General features: G+C 40.2%; 1 protein-coding gene across 7 annotated transcripts in view; it reads left to right on the forward strand.

Moving 5' to 3' along the window:
* Positions 1–19,378, forward strand: part of sox6 (SRY-box transcription factor 6) — a 153,855-nt gene that overhangs the window by 31,663 nt on the left and 102,814 nt on the right. The gene's annotated exons all lie outside the window — the stretch shown is intronic.

A 19,378-nucleotide genomic window follows, 5' to 3' on the forward strand; every position in this document is an offset into this window, starting at 1 on the left:
TTCTCTAGGCTCCAGTGTTGCTCCCTAATTAGGGTTGGCTCATTAGAAGCCACAGCAGCAGCATCTGCCTTTCAAAGCTGCTGTCAGCCAAACTTTACTAAAGCTAATGAATCCTCTTTGATTTCTTTTTCAAAAGGTCACTTATTTGATTAAATTAACAGCATTTTTTTTCTCTCTCTCTCTCTCAGAACTGTTGGGGGCATTTTTAAAAGAAAGGACAATTTGATGCCATTACTCTCGCTAGTCAAAATGTCCTTTAGGAATTCAATAGGAAATTCTCTCATGCGTTTAAATTTATGTTATTTAACTGTAGAATTCAATCATAAAATCATGCTGAAAATAAGATTGAGGCAAACATTTGTGCTCGACTGTTTGGTACAGCACTTTTGGTTTGCCTCCTACAGGAAGTTTGTAGCAAGAAAAAGTCATGCTCCGACAGTTGAATAGGCCCTTTATGATAGAGATATTCAATTTACATTACCATATTTAATGTTATTAACCATTATTTACTGGATGAAAAAAATTTTTTTTTCACTATTTCTGAGACGTTTTCAAAGTACTATAATGGTTAATATCTAGAATAAATACATGCAAATAATACTAGCACAGGTAATACTACTAATTATATGGTCATAAATTGATATATGTTGGTATACTAAAACATTACAAGCATTACAGTAGTAAACAATACGTAATTTTGATGGCTATCGAAATCCACAACAAAACTATGGGGTTTGTTAAAAAGAATATGAATAAATAACATTCATTTTTGATATCATAGCCCCAAGGAATTAAAAATGCTGAGATTGCTTATATTACTATATTGCTTTTTTTCTAGTAAGGACTTCAAAGGGTTAAGCAAGTTGGGCTCAGAGTCAATGGTGCAGTTAGTCCTTCATACTGTATAAATTATATTCACACCAAATGTGGCTGTTATGGCTGTTAACTGAAGAAGTTTATTCTTTTTTCAATAAACTGAAAGAAACATTTGTCACTTACATATAAATTACATATATTTATCACAAATACTTGATATTCTTGTTGCAGTAAACAAGTAAAATATGTAATACAGAAATGTATCTGCTTTATCTTTCATGATTTGGCACCATTTTTGGTGTGGTATATATCTACTACGGTTTGACAGAAGTTATTCAGGCATACAGCGTGTGAAATTTTTGAGAGCGCACTGCCTATGCTCATTTCCGCTTTTTTGTAATGGTACAAAGTGGATGGCAGCATTTATCTCTCAGCACCTGTCGAAACCAGTTTGGTGGATAACTAACTGCACTAAAGATGTACTGTGAACTGTATGTTGCAAACAGCTTTGACAGAATCACATCTCAAACGCAGCACGAATATTTCCACATGCAATCTCATGTCTGCAAAAAAGAAACATGACCTTAGACCTCGGCCATTAGTCAACAATTTCCTTTTGTTCTCGTAGCTACGAGGAAACACTGTGATTATTCTAAGTAAACACATTATTGCGCCGCTAATCCACATCCTTCTGTCAATGTCCGTTTTAATTAAAGGAGAAGCGTCAGTAGAAAGATATCACGCACACTGGCTGGAGATTGGAGGCCTCAACAATCAGGCCAAGATTAAAGGCAGGCTGTGCTTCAGGGTAGCCCTTTTGCTTGGATAATACTTGTGTCCTGGAGTTGGCTGAGGGGTGGGGGCAGGGGTGAAAGGGGAGAAAAGGATAGAAACAGGGGTGGATGGATGTGGCAGTTAAGACATTCCTCCAGTGAGGAATCCCAGTATCTTTTTCCCAAGCAACTGAATTAGGTCAAAGGGGGCTTTCTGAACATACATTTCTGCTCCAATGTGCAGATGTTATTGACTTTTATACTGTGTCATATCTCAGTAGCACACCGGATGAGCCTTTCATTATTGTAATGAGTCACAAGTTTGGTTTTTAGTCATGCATACAGTGAGTTTTAAGAGCCGTAAAAGCGCACATACATGGCTGTCATGAAAAATACATCAAACTCTTCAGACATGATAGGGAAAAGTCTGAACTTCTTATTTTAAGTACAAGTGAAAGCCTTTGTACTGTCTTATAATAAGGACAAAAAATGCCAATATTTCTAAAGCTACCCCAAAAGTTCTCTGAACTACAGTATACAATGTGCAGTGTCTTTAATAAACAACTATTCGTGCTTGTGTTATTGTACGCCTCACCGTTTTTCTCTTTGTTGAAAAGATTCATTTTAGATCAATTTTTTATTTGTTTATGGAAGACGTTTAACAGGTTTTTGTTTGTGTAGTCAAAGAGACTAAGAGTGAGAGAGAGAGAGAGAGAAAGAAAGGGGAAGGAAGAGAGAATACAGAGATGTGAACAGCGAGAGAGAGAGATGTCTTCAGTCTCTCTGCTCCCAGTGGGCAGGACCTCCCCCTACATTTCTGCCATTATTTGATGTAATGAAAGGAGAAAGTGTGTAACATTGAGATTGTTAATTAATTTAGTCTAACAAGATGAAGATAAATGAAACCCACTGAAGGTTGACTAGGCTAAGGGGCCCACTTAGCATTCCTCCTGCCCTCGAGCTCTGTCTCTCTCACTCCTTTACAATAGAGCACAGCTAATAGGTGCCGCGCCGTGTTTGTATAAAACCGCTGAGCTCTCACCCAGTAAGTTTAGATGTGGACCTTTTTAACAAAATATTTTATTTTCAGCCTCTATTTATCATAATCTTCTCACTGGGATGTTTTAATGGCCGGGCTGCATTTTTAATGCAGTTAGTTTTGCAAGCATAGATATGCAATTATCTAATTGAGTCATCTTGACATGTTAGATAAAGCTGAGTTGATGTACATGACTAGTGAATTAAATTGACTTTTTAAATATATGCACAGAAGTGAATGTTATATTCTTTTGTAGACACCTTGTAGTAGTCTAGATAACAAACAAGTTTTATTATCTTCTTTGAGAGATTAGTTATATTTTTCTGAAATGGCGGGAGGTTATATAAATGGCCATCCTCTGCAGCAACTATGTGGCCCCTTCACATGAGTCTGTGTGACTCCCAGCCTTTCACCATATGAATGGTGCTTCTCTAATGTGGCTTGGGGGCTATTTGAGCGGCAAAACAGACAAAAAGCAGAAAGGACTTTTTTTCTTTTTTCTTTTTTTTTTAACAAAGCCAGACAGTTGTCTTCATCTAGAGCCCTTACTAGCAAATCAGTAGTCTATCAAGGTCCTTCCTCAGTGGACACTTTGTGCAGGATCTTCATGGCAGCACAGACCAATCATTATGGCACCCATTCTTTGCTCCCTGAGTTCTCAAGTCATCAACAATGGGTTGTTGATTGTATGGAAAACACCAGAACAATTACGTCCTCTGTTTTGGTGGCAGGGCAGCGTTTTAAAGTGCGGTCCTCAATAATGGCCTCATTATTGTTATTCTTGGAGCAGGCCTCAGGAGAAAGAAGTAGCTGCTTGCAGTACGTCATTATTTCGTAAATTTCGATTAGCTCATCATGCTGTCTCCTGGCAAACAGAATCATAGCTAATTAAAAGTGAGCGAGTGCTCCTGCCTGTGACTTAAAAGGTAGCACTCGATAGGCTGTTAATATGAAAAAAGTGGTAAAAAAGGAGGATTAGAGCTGTTACCCTGGTAACTCCAACTTCCATCTGCGAGGGAACAATGAACTTGTGTTCCTCCGCCACCTATGCTTGAAAAAACAGAAAGCGAGGAAGTGAGTGTTCTGAAAGGACAAGACCCTTTTTAACAACAAAGTGGGATCCAGGCCTAATAGGCTCTTTGGTGCGAGTTGTTAGGCGAGATCACTGGGGGATAGAGGAGCAGAAAGGTCAACGTGTAATCCTAGGACAGTGAAGGTTGTCCCAGGTTTTTTTTTTTGCAATAGCGGGTTGTTTCCCAAATCAGTTTGTCTGCCCAAGAAACAAAACCTAAAGTTTGTCCATTTTAAAGATTTTAAAAGAAAACAAGATTGGCAGAAAAGGCTGCAGGTACTATGTCTCCTTGTGATAAAGGGGGTAACATGCCCCACAGCCAAAATGTACACATTCCCTCAGCTGATTAAATAAACACAAACAGGATGCCGGAGAGTTGGGCCAATTAGACGAAGCTGTCAGAAGCTGTTGGAATTGTCTCTTGCATCTCTTTTTACGGATACAACCGATTCTGCAGTGGTTTCTGGCACCTCGGCTCAGCTGGAAACAACACAAACTGTTCATCTTAAAACACGTCCATATTTAAGCACTGCAGCATTTTCTAGCCTTTTTTTCCCTAACTGTTACTGAACACTCAAAGATATTATTTTCGTTAAAGCATGAGAAGTGGTGATGAAAATGATGGCTGTCATGACTTATATATTTCTATAACATCTCTTTATTTCAATAATTTTTTTATGCATTACTAAAAAATAAAAGTGTTTGATGGGCTTATAGTTAAGAGCTGCTAAAGAGCTGCCCCTCTGAAAAGGATTGCTCTCGCTCTAAAACACCGCTGAGTTATAATGATCCATGACTATGGAGGAACAGTATGTGTTTCTCTTTGAGTTTTATGTCCCTTATTACAGCTGCAATACGTCTGCTCACATTAAGCTAATTTATGGCTGAGGCCAGCGTAACAGCAGTACAGGTTAATGAATTTGGCATTACTAATTAAACGTTATTGAGGGATGAATATGAATTCTGTGGCTGGGAGGGACGGCGGAGGGATGGGGGAGGAGAGGAGAGTGGGACAGAGGACTTTTCTGCACTGTCTCTTTCCTGCAGTTCTTCCTTTGGGTCGCGCTCACAATGAGTAAGACATAGGACATAAAGACAGCACAGCCTTTGAGGTGAAATGGAGGACAACTTAACTTTAGTGCAACTTATTTATGTGATTAAGTATATCCACAGAAGGTGTTTTTATTCTGCAGTTACATTTTTGTATTTGCTGTGATGTGGCTGTGATGTAAAGAATAAATGAAAAGCGAAAGTTATTAAACACTCTCATTTAAGCTGAGGACCATTCTGTTCAGTGCAGTGAACAAAATGTCCCTGTTCTCAAACAACACTGAAAACAGGAATTTAAAGGCCACATAGCACAGCAAGTAATGAGGGATGATGGTGACAGTGTGGAATATTGTGCCATTATTGAGCTGCCCTCTGACGCACTCTCTCCAGAACCTGGCTATGAGTGTGGTGAGGAAAACAAGAGATATATGTTTCCATAAATTTTTCATACTTGGCCTTACTTTTTAATAAAGGGTAACACCACACAAAAATACAACTTAAAAAAACAACACCTTTTTAAAGTCGATGTGCTCATTTTGTGTTGGATATACACAGCAAGCAACTGCTCTTAATTTACAGCTAATTTGCAGCCGAATCTACTGTATTTATGTAATACGGTTTTGCACAATAGTTCAGCTCGTGAACTTGAAGCAGCCAGCATTCAAGCAGCAAACTCCAGGGTTGAAAATTATAGCCAGTGCTGAAGTGCCAAAAAGTGTAGTTCACTGAATAGCCACTTGAGGTTAGCTCCAAAAGTGAATCAATTTCCATCCATCCTCTTGTTAAAATGCTCAAATTTACAGCAGAAATAAACATGTTTACAGCCTGGTACAAAAAGTTCTTGGTCTATAGCAAATTCAAACATCCATGAAAACTGAACAGGGGTGAATTTTTATGCAAGTCACCCATGTACATTTTATTAATGCTTCAAGTTACACATATTTAAGGGCAGGCTGCTTTGAGTAACAGGCTGTCCTCAGCTTCTCAGTCAGAGGCACCCCTCACTCCTCCACAGCTTCACCCTATTGCCCAAATATAGTCACTCCTTTCTCTTAAACCCCCCCCCCCCCCCCAAAACAAAACCCAACACAATAATGCAACAGCCAAAATACCGAACTCGAGACTTCAAAATGTGAGTCCACAAACCAACGGATGACATCACGGTAGCTATGTTAATAGTATGTATGCAAAACTGCCAAAAACTGCAGTTCCTTGAAAGGCCACTTGAGGCTGGATCCAGAAGCAAGACGATCCCTACAGACACCCATGTTAAAATGCTCAACTTTACAGCAGCCACCACAAACACGGCTTTGGTCTCTAGAGCTAATTTCAACTGCTTGAGTGACAGACTGTGTGCAACACGTCGCTTCAGTCTATGAGTCAGCTCCACCCCCTGGCACAAGTACGGTCACTTCTGGCTATAATATAATAATATAATAGCTGAAATTCCAAACTTGAGGCTTCAAAAGCCACAGTAGCTAAAACTATTATTTTATAAAGACAGTGGCAACAGCACAGGGGCCCTGAACAGTATGCTAAGGCTTTAAACTGCAGTACATTGCAGTATTTCTCTGTAATTTTGGTGTTGATAGGACAGTTAGTAACACCTTGTAAAAGTCAACTCTGCATTATTTTACAATAGTTTAATTTAATTCATATTGCCCAATATCACAAATCACAGTTTGCCTCAAAGGCCTTATCAACATGAACCACCCTCTGTTCACAGCATATAAGAAAAAATTCTGCCAAAAAAACCCAAAACCAAACATTTAACAGGGGAAAAAATGGATGAAACCTCAGGTAGAGTTACTGCGGACGGACTGGAGGGACAGATGAGCAACATATGTCATGTATACAGAACTGACCAACGTAATACAATCTAGAGTATAGACAATCAAAATGACAAATTGATACATAGAGCAAGAGAAAGAGAGCAATGACAACACGGCTGAAATAACTAGCAATCAATGATTATAAATGTGGTTAGTTTCATGAGGATTTAAATATATGCAAAAAAGTGACTGAAATATTTAAAAATCTCTTCAAACTTCATGATTTTCTTTGGTAAATGCTCCTCCCAGCGTCCCAGCAGGCTGTTCAAAGCTCCCTCACTTCCAACAAGTTTTACCTCCTAACTGGATTAGAGACATTTCTTGGAGCTTGTTATAATATTGGTGTAAAGCACCCCCTATTTTTTTTCATGTGTGTATTGTTAGCGGCTTGTGTAGTACATGCACAGTTTAAATCTTATTTTTCCTGCCACTCTTTCTCCCCCTCTATTTTACTCTCACTAGCGCCTCTACACTCCACGTCTGACATACTCTCCCAGAGAGCTAAGCCTTTCAATTTAGATTTCAATTATCATGTTAGTTTTGTGATTAGACTTTAGTCCTCCAGGAATCAGACCTCTCTGCTCCTCTCTATTCCACTCTATCCCACTTCCCCTGCAATCACATCCCATCTGATGAATTGCGCATATAATTACGGAAGTTATTGAATATGCAGATCGCTGCTGACTCTTGGTGTGCGGTTCATAATGCATCAACTCTAACTGTATCAAACAAGGGTCCCTGATAAAGACCCACTCTGATAATGAGAGAGGGCCAATGTATGCTATTAGTCAGAGATAACAGACACCACAAAGACTGAGACTCAATTAAAACAGAGCCATGCTATAATCTGTGTGACTCTGTGCGTGTGCGCGCTTCTAAACAGCACTCGGGCCAGTGCAGGGACTTGGCACTGGGCTCAGTCAGCTCTACCATTACAACCAGCACAGCACAGACCAGTCTGAGAGGCCAGCCAGCCAGTGCACAAGGTGTTTATGAATCAACCAACATGAGGTATTTCCCCCATGTTACAGTATGTTGCTACCATCGTTTTACACCCCGTCCCATGATGCAATCCCTTGGAGCTTTTCAAGAGAGGGGAGTGAAGCACTTTACAGGCACACCCACAGGAGGGGGTTGTGGGAAATTCTGAAACTTTTGATAGCTTTTAGAGAGCTTTCTTAAAGCCTGGCTCACAAGCAAAGAGGAAAAGGTCTCTCATGCTGTAATTTTTTGCATTTTGTTGTCAAAATACTGGTGATTTGTTACTTGCTCTTCAACAGGTCCAAAAGCAATACTCATTTCTTTCCACATAAAGCTGCTCATACAGGGTTTCTCAGCTTAAGTTTCACACACAATTGAGAATACAGGGAAACAGAGGAAACCGGTTCCTGTATTTTTAGCTGGAGCTGTAGTGATGTAGCTGCCATTTATAGCTGATATGCCGGGCTGATGCTGGACAGCTGCCCTGCTGAAACCAGAGAGGAGGGTTTCTAGACTGCAAAACACCATCTGAGACAAACAGAAAATAAGCAAATCAGATGTAGATTAACTTGATTGTGACCCATTTAATTGATGAAACGAGGTTTACATGCCACTTTTAGTCAAGTCAGTATTTCATAATATTGTTTGTATATTATGCTATATATTTTGCACACACATATAACAGCATCTACAGATATGAGTTTACATGTATGCATTACAGAACTCACTTAAATACTCCTGGGGCTCGTTCAATTTGAAAACTGTGTGCACCATACGACTTCTAAGTTGAATGACATGTTTTAACGGTGTTAAACGGTGTGCAACTTGCTTTTAGGTATGTTTTATCCAATGTTGCAACAGAAACAGAAGCAACATTTATACTAACTAAATACTGTTAGAACTTTACTTCCTGTACATAAATGTTTTGTTTTTAATTTACATTTGTCTTGACAATGTAGAGATAAGTTTTCCCATTCTAATAACGCTCCTTTGAATTGTTCTGAGTTCAACCCAGCCGTATTAAAAGGCAGTGCACCTGCGTAACATAACAGGATGTTCAACTCACTTGTCTTTCTGTTTTAGTAAACAACATTTTGTCAGGATTAAACACAGCCTTGGGACCTTTTTTATTTATTTATTTTTTAACCACACTTATTTAGTTGATTAATTCATTCACCTTCTGCCTCTCACCGTCTCTCTTCTGATTGGCTGTTACCATCTGTCCAAAGATGTATTTAAGTCCTCAGAATTACATGTGCTGTAACTTCTGCTAATAAAGTTCCTACAACCAAAAAGTTCACCTTTATTTAGATTTTTTCACCCTATGTCACTGTTTGGATAAAAAAAATAAGTAGTTCCCTTTTTGTGTCTGAAAAAGACTTTTCTTTTTGTGCTTTTTCTGTAATGATGGGATCAGTTAACCTTGGCTACACATACCTGACACCACTTCCTGGTAAGCCAACTTTCTGACATTGTTTAATTTAAGCATAATCACTATATTAGGCTAATTCATAATAATATTTTTGTAGTTTTCTCTTTAAATATGTCAGTAGCCATTGAACTGAAAAATTCTTAAATTAACTTGAAATTAAAACAAAAGGCTGCACTAATCTGATACATTTTGAAACATCTTTTGTTGCCCCACATGCTGTGGTCACAGTGGCAGGTATTAGAAAGCATGGTTGCTGCTGGATCTCTTTCACTGTCATGGCTGTCTGTTGTAATTAAGACTCAGAGCAGGATTTGAGCACATGGCACTGTGGCACTTTACCTGCTCCCATGTATATTAAAACGCTAATAGGATTGAACATGTTTACACCAACTGTTGGCTTAACATGAGGTCAAAAAGGTGACTTAAACTTTGTTAAAGGGCTTACTTACACAGGAGCTCAAATGGCATTATAGTGGCTGGCTAATGGGCCTGGGCACTGGCAGAAAATACACAATTTATGGCTTGTGTTCAGTGTGAAACTCCTGCTCTGTGGGCATGGTTTACCTAAGTGGGCAGTGGGGTTTGACCACCCTTTACTGTAAAGAGTGTGTTGCAAATGCAATGACCTTTGTCAAGTTCCAGCTATTGTTTGCAGATTGGTTACACACTCTACAGGCTGTGAAAGACACATCTGCTACCTTCAGCTCAGTGGAGAGCAGACAGACAGTCAGGGTTGAGGGTTAGGTGTGTGTATGTGTGTGTGTGCGGGTAGGTGGGGTCCTCAGCTGCCCTGTCATACAGTTCAGCTACAGTCCCTATCTTCTTATCAAATATTTGTGTGGCCTTCACTCTGTATTTGCTTTTCATTCTGTTTGCTTTGTTTATTGAAATTTATCTCCGGCAGATTGATAAAGTTTCCCAAAAGCTTTTTTTTTTTGTTACATAATGTCTGGGTTTGTGTGTAAAATTTCTGTTCATTATTTTTGACAAGCTCATATGGATATGTTCCCACTTATTTTAGTTTTTAGCATTTTGAGAAGGCACAGCAGGAATTGTTTGGGCGTATAAAATCATAGGTCAACTCTACAAAAAAATTCCCTTTCAAGCTTTTAACATCAAAAATAAAACCATATTTGTTTAATGTGTTTTTGATTGATTCCCTGATTGAGATTCAAAGTGTGGTCATAAATGTTTCAGGACAAAGGGTCTCTTTGTGCGAATGGGGCCCCAGCTGAAATGGAGGAGTAGTTTGAGATTACCAGATTATTTCCTACTAGCCCAGTGAGTGAGGCGAGGCGAGCCGCAGCCCTGCGCCGTGCTGTGCTGAGGCTGAGCATAATGAGTGTGGTGGCAGGGAACCACAACAGAGCCGGGGCAGAGGCTGCCTGGGAACCAGAGGCTCGTGGCCCGCAGCCAAACACACACACAAATCCTGCTGCACACTTGTGGCTTTTTAAGAAAGCAATTTAGTTAATGATTTCATTTTGAAGCACTGTCATGATGCATGTGTCCTCTGAGCAGGGCCAGCAAAAGAATAACGGAGAAGCTAACAGAGGAAAAGGTATCTGTAAACAAAACAAGTTCCCCTGAAGACCGCAAAGAAAAATAACATGCAACTGAACATTATGTGGTGTTTGTTGTGAACACGGCACAAAAATAACTTGGGTAATAGATTGTGGTACGTATATTACTTGTTGCTTCTTTTCATGCATCATTTTGGATGAATGCAGAGAAGAGTATGAGCTCAGTATAAGGGTCGGATGCATGGCTACTGCTACAGCATTTTGAGTTTTAGTCAGCGTCTAATCCACTACAGTGCCTGCTCCCCCGGAGTGGAAATACAGCACATTTTTCTGTTCAACCATGTCTGTCAGCTCTCTGATTTTATTAGGGCTATGTTTCACATTCATTTACTCAGGTTTTCTCAGTGCCAGCCCATGAATGGAACCATCTTAGCATTGCTAAAACAGCAGCTTGTACATGTCTTCTGTGAACCAAATTTTTGGGCAATTACTCAGATCAGTGGCTAGGGTTTCTGGTTTTACTCTTCTGATCTCATTTTTCTCTCTTTTTTTTGTATCAGCTGTCAATCACTCATGCTAACTTTTAACCACATCCAAACAGGGCCGGGTGCCAGCCATTCATTTAGCCCCTTACTTTTGCTCGGGCTTCTTCCTGTCGAACCTGTCAGAATGACACACACTGTTGACCATGCTTTCTATTCAGCACTGGCAAATTAATTGGTTTCAGTGGTTTAAATCAGCAATCAATGTCAGTTTCCCAACATAATAAGCCTTAATCATAAATCTTTGAGGTGTGGCTTGCCTGACCCCTATTCATCATGGCTCTACTAGATGGCCTCATCTGGGTGGAGCAAATGAACTACCCCTGTTTTGATTTTCCAATTGACGTGTCACATGAAACGTGGCTACTCACTCCCCTCCCCGACTCTATCCCAGCCCTTCTTCTTCTCACAGTCCTTAAAAAAAAACACACAAGGGCCCAAAGACAAAGAGGGAAAAGAAGTCCAGTTGTCACAAGCGGAGACACATTTGTGTGCCTTCCCTTGTGTGAGTGCTCAATGAATACCATTAATTTATTCAGGCAGAGAATAGCAGAAAAGGGAAAAAAAATCAAAAGAATTAGAGGTGGGTCTAACTGTAACTAATGAGCTGTTGTCCTTACAGCCCCCAGAATAAGAATAGAGCAGCTTAATTACAACCGTGTTGAAGATAATTTCCTCGTTTTTTCCCCTCAGCCACAGAAATCTTTTTTATGAGATGAGAATGAAAGGGAACAAAATCGCTTTTCTTCTCTGTGGACATTTTCAAATTTGCCAATTTGGTTACCAGGATTTGTGAAGCATTCTACATTAGTTAAAAAAAAAGAAGAAGAAGGAAACATGGATAGTAACGGAGAAAGTGGGCCACTGTTTTGTCGACATTCCAGATGTCCAAAACCAACGGCAGTTGTACCAGCCTGAGCTCTGCTCGGCAATAAAGTTGCCAATGATGACCTCATGATGGCAAGACCAAAGACGGAGGCCCATAGTTTCCCCGCCATACAGTACAATAAACCCCCCTCCTACTTTTATAAAGCATTCACAGTCATTACTGCCCTTGTTTTTACTGCTCCCTGCAAAATTTCTCCTTTCTTAAATTTACTTTTTTTGATTTATTTTTATCCTAACTTTGTAATTGTTTTATATGAAGGGAGACTGGCATTTTGAGAATTTCATCATATGGTGTAAACCGCTGTTTTTACTGTGCATATGACAATAAGTATTTGGCCAAAAGTCTTTTTTTTTTCTTTGCCCAAAGGCGCTGCTTTCTCCTTTTTAACTTCCCCTCCCTTTTGAGTTTTCTGTGCTCCCTATAGACGTATTGTGCATCTCTTTGGTAACTTGGGATGCGTCCCTTCACTTGTGTTTGGCACCCCCCAGCCAACTCCTCAACTCACTTTTCTGGCAACTGTGAGAGATGTTACACTCGATTTGTTGAAGTGCAGCCATTTGCTAAAAACTCTCCAGCACACACAAGAAGTTATCTTTATAAATGACAGAATGGACCTGGCCTGAATAGCGCTTTGTTTACTGTTTAACAAAAAGGGGGCCCCACTCTATATTTCATCTGTCACCGTTGCTTTTCTTTCCTTCAACAATGCCTGATTGTTTCCACGAAAATTTCAGGTTCCATGAACAGGAGATTTCTGTATTATTATGTTCCTGCCAAATTCCGATCTCTGTTTTCCTTCTCCTGCTCACAAAGGGCTCATAACTTACTGTCAACTATGAGGCAAGCCACAAAGCTCCACTGTTGCTCAGCAAATAGGGTTGTGTTGGTTGATGGCTCGACTCGCTGTGAGGTTTGCTTAAGCGCAGCAGCAGCAAAAGAGAGCTCTTTGGGAACTCCATCCCCCAACAGGCCCACAGAAAAAGAGAAAGTAAAAGAAAGAAAGAGGTAGAACAACAAGAAGCTTTTCTTGTCTCAGTATTTTTTTTTTCTCCCCTCAGGCGGGGAAACAGTTTGTCTGGTGAAGGAGCTGCTGAAGTTGTTGTCCCGCTACTGTTAGCGTCTTCTGATGTGCATTTCTCTAAGTGTTTGACCCACAACATCCTCGTCTTCTAGTGGATAATTTCTGTTAAAGAATGATGCGAGTCCAGGAAAAGCAGTCAAGGTTTTTTTTTTTTTTTTTTTTGGACAGCCATCCTTCATTTGTGAAAGCATACGCATGAGTGAACTTGTGCGTGTCCTGGGGAACTGAGAGGCTGTTATGCCATCCAGCTCTGAGCTTGTGTCCTGGGATCAGGAAAAGGGCCAATGGCACAGGGGACCGAAGGAGAAGGAGGAGGAGGAGGGGAGGAGGCAGAGGAGGAGGGGGCAACGAGGGATTCAGTGTGTGAGTGCTCATCGACCCTTTCCGAGTAGACAGACAGGGACACTTAAGCACTCTCACACCTGCATCTGCCTTTGCCTTGCGTGGGGGGCAAGGACACCAACCATGCTGTCATGGCAGCTGCACAAGTGTTTAAAGTGAGATACAAGGCAGTTCCTCTAGCAGCATATTATTGCAAATAATTTACCCTGCAAAGTAATTATCAATGCTCTGCTCAATATGTAAAGTGTGCACTTCAGGTGGCTTGCTTAATTTGCTCTGGGTGGCTATCATTTGAGTGTGGATTTTAGCTGTGGTAACCGTGGCAGTTTCTAATAGAGAAGGCATCAGGAGAGAGTGTGAAGTGAGGATGAAGTGCCGCCGTAATTGAGTTGACTTTTTGCAAGGGAAGGTCAACAATAATGGAGGAACAATTTAAACAAATTCATTTAGACAACTCTCCAGTCACTGTGCAGTAGGTTACCTTGTTGGAAAAATCTGTATTTTCCCAACCATTTACTATATTTTAATATCATTATCTGTAATTACTTTGTCGGCTGAGGTTTAACAGATTAAAATCAATTTGTGACTCTGGTGGAAAAAATAGTTGTAGTAACCTCTTTTTTCTGATTTATCTGTTTTGAAATCTGCAGAAATAATAGAATACATAAGCATGCCTGTGCGTGCACACTCTGTGTCTACGTTTGTGTGGAAAAAGAGGCTAACTGTGTGCAGCATACAGCCCATGTTACGAGTTGATTATGTATCCAGAAACCTGGCTGCTGCACAGCATGGCACAATCACAATGGAGGGTGATAATTTAATTGTGCTAAACGGTGGATTCCGTGTCAATGCTCCTCCAGCTGGGAGCTGTCAGGTAGTAATATCTCATTATGGCAGGTGAAGAACCCAGAGGAACCCTACCACGACACCTGTTAGAACAGGAGGAACCCCTGAAGGGAAACACACAGATGATTTTCTCTCTCTCTGCCTCTCTCTCTCTCTTTCAGACACACACTCACACACACACACATGCTAAAGCCCCCCAGCTATGTCCTTTAGCCACGTCTACTTTACTTTAAAAAGCTAACAAGTGATTGAACAAATTATTTTCAAGGTTACTTGTTTGGAAACTGATTTAATTAAAACAATGTCGTATTCTTTTTCTTCTTTAAAAAAAAAAAAGTGCCTAGTTTTGTGCACATTTTTAATATTTAACAGTCATAGTACCCTTTTGTTAATTGGCTCTGATCTCATGCAGTCAGTCAGCAGCATTGGGGAGATTAGATTAAAAATAAATGTAATTGTTATCAGTTACAGTTACTTCAAAAAGTAATTAAATTAGAGGTACTAATCAAAATATTGGTGATTACAAAGGGTTAATGTCTCAATATAGTGTACTTCTTTTTGTGAAAAGTTTATATGTAGGATACAAAATTAATTCTGTTGCTTTGCATCTTTTTACCATGCAGGAATCTCATCTTTTAGCATAACCTATTTCCAGACCTTTTTCAGCTTTATTGTCAAAACATTTGTTTAAGTAATCAAAAAGTAATCAAATACTATAAGTTACATTACTTTGATTAAGTTATTAAAGTAGTTATGTAATACATTTTTAAGTTGAGTAACTAGTAATCTGTAACCTACAACATTAAAAAAGTAACTCTCCCAATGCTATCTGTTCTTTTGTTTTCGTTTTGTTTTTAAGGCTTGAAGACAGTCAACCTTTAAAATGTCCATTTATACGACAAAAAAAAAAGCTTTGTATGTATTGCTGGTTCTGTTTTAATTATCTGCATATGTTACTATGTGAATATGCTGTGCACTGAAACAGTCACATATGGAAAGTTGATTTATCGCATCGCCTGAACTCCTATCCCCTTTTTAAAAAACAGTCCTTTTGTATTTAATAATTGATTAGATTTTCTCTCCTTTTGTCTGCTGATAACATGTAGAAAGAAGGTGCAGAATCAAATCCTGAAGGTGCAAGACATCAGTAGCTAGACACACAAGTGTGCATGTGGGCGGGTTGGGGAGGTGGGGGAGATGGTGTGGAGTTACTTATCACCATTGTCTATAAAAGGTAAACAGTGTGACAGAGCAGATACAGCGGGGTGAAAGTCAGTCAGACCCTTTTACGATGAAAGGGGAAATGGGATAGCCGAGGACACATGGCCCCTCAGTCACAAGACCCCTTTAGATGAGCAGTGCACAACACTCCTCTAATACTCACCAATTAGGCAGAGGTTGTTTTGCACGATGATGAAACATTATCGCAGGGAACAATTCATGACTCAAAGCATTCCAGGCCATATGAGCCCGCGGCTCGAGAACTTAAGTCCTAATCCTACAAATGTGCGCAATATTGTCAGCTATATTTAGGCCAGTTCTTTTTTCTGACTGACCCTCCCTCGTCTCTGCCTCGACTCTTTAAAGTCACCGGGGCTTTTGTCTTTGAGAAAATAGGCAGGAAGGCAGCATTTCATGCAATTATTGATTACTTTGGTTTGTTAGTTGTCCATTGTTGTTGTGTAGTTAAGCGTGGAGGAGGGCAGCTTGTCAAGGATTTATGAGCTACCTCGTCCATATTTTCACTTTTTGGTATGTTTAAGCACATTTCTGGCTTATTTTCCAGAGAAATTCAAGTTCAAGTTATTCCAACAACAAGAAAACACTGTAGTTGTGCAAACAGGGCTGATTTGTTGATTTTGTAAGCCAAGACTGCAAACAGTGTAGCTCTATGAGAAAATATAATCAAATTTTACATGCATCAGTAGAACCCACATTCAGCTGAATTCTCCTTATTTTGCTCCTCATCAAACGTCTTTGTTGTGTCTTTGCTGATCTATTGCACACAAACACCTTTAGATCTCAGCGCTGTGTGATCCTCGCTCCAAATATGAGGAATAAAACACTGTATAGTTGCCCTCAGATATTTTCAGAGAATTACTGCCACACTTTCCCTTTTCCCTTTCAATAATATGAGGTAGTATTGTATGGGGCTTGTCGAGGTGGGGGTGGGGCAGAGGGGGCTTCTCTGCACTCTTAAGCTGCCTGAGCGCAGCCCTCCCAGCACTGCTAATAAATTATTAACTCCTGCTGACAAATACTGTTATGGAGCCTGCCGCAGATCTGTTGCATTCTTTAACAAGATTGCTGTAGACACATGTTACAGGAGGATGGAGTCTCCATTGCTCCCTCTCTCCTTTTCTCTCTCTCTCTCTATCCTCTTCTCTCGCTCACGCCTCAGCAGTTTGACTGATGGCTGGAGACCAAAGTAAAAGTGCCTGAGAGACTGAATATTTTAGTGGTAAAATAATACCACTTGATTTACTGTGTAATACAAAAGCAGTGCTTTGTTTCACTCTCACACTCCATTGAGGACGAGGTGCTTGTTGCTCTCGAGGCTTGGGCTTTTTGGGTGCATGAATAAAAAATACACAAGAATCCACGTGCCTAATCTACACACATGCTCACGCGCACACCTCCCCTTCCAACCCCCCAACCCTGCTACTGCCCCCTCTACATGCATGCTCTGAACTTTGCTCTGACTTTTGATTTTCAATTAACAGCACCCAATTTTGAGATCACTTTCTATTTGATATAATTACAGGAAACAATTTAAAGGCTGATTAAAATTGAGGGCTGAGTCCCACTAAAGACACAGCTGACAACACATCCAGTGCTAAAAGACAGATGGAGAGACAGGCAGACAGACAGCAGGACAGACAGACAGGCAGTCAGGCACGGGTCTTACACTTGCACCCTTCCATCTACCTGACTTACTGGGTTTGTTTGTACAGCTGCTGAGACACATGAGATTAACTTTGGCTGCCATTGTTCAGGTCCCCCTTCGCTGCCCAGGTTGATCTGTGACTATGAGCCAGTGTGTGTGTGTGTGTGTGTGTGGGTGTGCGTGCGTGTGTGCGTGTGCGTGTGTGTGTGTGTGTGTGTGTGTGAGAGAGAGAGAGAGAGAGAGAGTGAATGAGAGTGTGTGGTAATGCATACTGACTGTTTTATTTGGATACACCAGCACAGGTTTCTGGATGACAATTAAAAACAGAATCATATCCAATCTCTCTCAGGGGTTGGTCTGCTTACTGTTTTGAAGATTAAAACAAAACACGCTGACACAGCCTTTAATTTCTCTGCACTACTTAACTAGAAAAAATGTTTAGCTGTAAAATGTGAAGGTTTGTAACCGGCCGCCATGTTGGATAACATTAAATGGGAGCGCATCAGCCAAACAAACTTCCTTATTTTACAGCTACACAGTACACTTAAATATGTTTCTGAAAAATATTTGAGAAGATTTAGGTAATGCAGTAACAGAAACTGTATTCATATTTGTGCTGTCTAGTTTGACAGTTTGCCCGTAGTTCACGAAGCAATTGACGTGATTGACAGCTGCGTCAGAGACTCTGCTCTGTGCCGCGGTCTGATGCAAATACCATTAGAGGCAGTAAAAGGAGGGGGGGTGGGGGGGGGGGGGGGGATTCACAGGCTATTTGTCTCATGTACTATTTTCATAATAGTGCTAGTGCTACTTTCATAAAATATGACACAAAGTTTTTTTCATAAACGTTACCAACCATATCTTTAATCAAAGCTAAAAACTTTTCTGCTGTTTTTTATGGAGTAGCAACTGCACTGTAACATTTGAACTGCCTTTTATGATTGTGCCTCTCACTCTTATTTCATTTTACATTTCATCCATTTCTAATTTGATGTATTTTTCTTCATATTTTGTATTATTAAGGTGCTATACAAATGCTCAGAGTATTCACAGACAATGAAAGTTCAGCAGTGTGTGTACGTGGACAATACATTTGCCAGAGTTCTTTGAGTAAGATCAAGAACTATTAGACCCAAAGACCTTGTTTATAAAAGCCTTTCTTAAATGGAGCATATATTTCCCTATCTCTCTTGCCTGACTCTCAGCAGAGAAGGCAAGGACACAATCGCACCACAGCCTGCCTCAACCTTGACAGCCCCCCCCACCCCCCCAAGGCAAATTGAGGGTGGGACTAAAGTGCTGTCACACTGACCCCTGTGGATAGAGCAGGACAACGGGGTAGATGGTGATCAGTGATCAAATGTCGTACAAGAAGTACCCTGAGCATTTCTCTCACATATAAACACAGACTCATAGCTTCACACCCCCAATTTATCTTTCTTATTCCTCACACGCACACACACACGCACACACACACACACTCTAGGGGAGATTAAGCCCCAAACATCCCTAGCTGTAATGGTCAGTGTCCTGTAGAATAAAAAATAAATAAGCAGGACAACAGCTCAGGGAAAAGCAGATTACAAGTTAAATATGCTCCAGCTCCTTCTCTCCACTTCACATCAGTAGGAAGGCCATATTATCCCCTTTTTAATTTAATACCAAATGCATAATTAGATTTGCTGGCACAGTGTTTAATTTCATTCATTGTAGCACACAGCATGCGTGCGGCCTCATTAATTGTGAGAAAAAGCGGAATTGGTTGTATAAATTCCACACCAAAAAGAGTTGGGTTGTAAAAAGGGGGAGAAAAAAATTAAATTAGAATTAACATGAGTTTCCTTTTGCACCTGATATGTCAAGCACACTCTTCACTGTAATATTCATGAAAGCATCTGACAGATTTGTGAATTTAGTCCTCCACTGTTCGCTTTTGATTTTTTAAGCTGCTTAAGTGGGATTTGTTGGCCCGAGGGAACACTGTCACACCAAAATGTTAATAATTTCCTAATTTGACGTGTTGAAACAAAAGAAGGCAAGGCTGGTTTTTGTTTGTGTTTGATTGCTTTGGAGTTAAATAGAGGAAAATGATAAAATGCTTGAAGGACAAAAACAAATTAAATCAAGTGAGAAATAAAAGAACAATATTATCACAGAAAAATACAATCCTCGTGTGCCAGGAGTTAACTTATTTGTGAGGTTTTTACTTTTTCATCTGGATGGTAGTCCCACTTGCCTGGCTGACCTACTGCCTGAGTAACTGTCTTGGGGTT

This window comes from Plectropomus leopardus, chromosome 1, assembly GCF_008729295.1.
Source record: "Plectropomus leopardus isolate mb chromosome 1, YSFRI_Pleo_2.0, whole genome shotgun sequence".
Taxonomy (NCBI): domain Eukaryota; kingdom Metazoa; phylum Chordata; class Actinopteri; order Perciformes; family Serranidae; genus Plectropomus; species Plectropomus leopardus.